The following is a 2066-nucleotide window of genomic DNA, read 5'->3' as shown; positions in this document are numbered from 1 at the left end:
TCTAGGCCAACAACTACTAAAGAATGACAGGTCTTGGGACCCATCAGATTACCAACTTCTGAACCTATCTTCTTTCCCATAGTTATTGTTTACCCTGACCCCTCCCCTCCAAGAATAAATCACCTTGAGTAGGAGATACTCAAACAGTATGATACTGTAGACAGAGTACCAGCTTTGAATAGAGAGGCATGCATTCCCAGTCACAGGTCCACCATTACAAGCATGTGTCCTGTTATGATATTTAACCTCCCTGGTTTTTGTTTCCTACCTGCACAGTGAAGCTGACAATATCAACCCCCAGGGTTACTGTGAGAAGTCAACAATGTTATGGGCATACCATTCCCTGGCACATGGGAAGCTATCAGTGCCTTCCCCACCACCACTCTCCACACATATTGCTCCCTAGGTCACTCTGAGGTCCACATTAAGTCACCCTTGCTATGACACAGAGCCCTAGCTTAACAACAGGGTTCTTATTTGTTCTTTGTCAATAGAATTCGCTTTTACCCAAGAGTTCTTGACTTTGCAAATGGGCTTCTCCTATAGTCCCTGATCCTATGTTCCAGTGAAAGGAAACTATTCTCCCAGGGACTTCCAAGTATTACTTCCTGGATATACCCAGGACCTTATTTCAGGCTCTGCTTATGTGGAAACAGACCTAAGCAAGGTGGTATCTATATCTATGGGGCAATCACTCAGACTTCACTCTGAATGTTCTTTTCATGGTTAATAAACCACTAAGTAGCTGTCTGCATTTATCCTCCAGGTTGTCTTTATTTATGCCCTCCTTACTGACCTGCCAAATACATCTCACAACATCATTTCCTCTTCTCTCCTAGTTGCCTCAGAGTCCCTGCAAGAAGTCCCAGGGTTCCTGTGTACATCAGTTTTCAGACACAGTCTAAATAAATACTGCAAGTATTTTTATAAGTATCATAATTCATTTGAAACCACTAATTACTAATTCACAGTTCTCCTTTTCAGAACTTATTTTTCTTATCAATAGGTACAAATAGTACAACCACTATTTTTATCCAAATAGCATCAATTTGGAGATCCATGAAATATTTGAACGTAAAAAAGGAGTTTTCATACACAGACAGTTTGGACGCTCCAGCTCTATGTGACAGAAATAGTGTGGAAGACAGTGTGGGAGTAGACATAACTTCAGAAACCTCCCTTAAACCTGCTGTGAGCACTTTTCGGGGCTCTGAAAGACCTTCATTGACAATTCCAAAGCCACCTTAGAGGTGTAGACCCAGGATCCTAAACCGAATTGAATGCCATAAACAAACTATAATAAGAACTACTGGAATCTGGTCCCCAAATAAAGCCGTCTGCTAAACTAGAGGATTTTACAGCAGATTCTTTTGGCTGTTTTGCCAGCTTTGTTTCTATAGTCACACTGCAAGTGTTGATTTTTTTCTAGCATAAATTCCCAATATATTTGCTGTTGGTGGCAGACTGTACTTCCTGTACGTCTCTAATCTGTAAAATGGGATACTGCTACTGACTCCAGAGGGCTATTTGGAGGTTTATGTGAGACAAAAATCTGTGAACGTGTTCAATCAATATTAGTTGCTGCTGAAGTAGAATACCTGTCCTTTTTGCCAGATACCACATTTTTATATCATCAACCCAGTTCCCCATTTCTACGATCTTCCTAATTTGTCCCAAGGCAATAGCATTGTAAAACCTTGAGCTCTTCTGCCCAATTGCACTCTTTTCCTGTTAAGATCTCATAGCCACCAATGGTATCTAATCAGGTACCGTTAATATGGAGATCATTTTCTTTGATTCATCTGTTACAAGAAGAAGCTATGTATATTTATGAATAATCAGAGAGTTGGCATGAATGAACCTGATGAAAGCAGTTTATGAAATTATTGGCTCTTTCCTTTCCTTTGATCCACACATAGATTCAGTTACAAGCCCTATTGATTTGCCTCAAATGGCTCTCACATCTGTCCCTCCCCTCTGGGCCAATTGCCACCCTTCTAGATCAATCTCAATGATCTCTGTCACTTCAGCAGCCTACCTGGTTTTTCTTCCTTTTTTTTTTTTTT

This window comes from Cebus imitator, unplaced genomic scaffold, assembly GCF_001604975.1.
Source record: "Cebus imitator isolate Cc_AM_T3 unplaced genomic scaffold, Cebus_imitator-1.0 Scaffold313, whole genome shotgun sequence".
Lineage (NCBI taxonomy): Eukaryota > Metazoa > Chordata > Mammalia > Primates > Cebidae > Cebus > Cebus imitator.
This window is presented reverse-complemented; position numbering follows the sequence as displayed.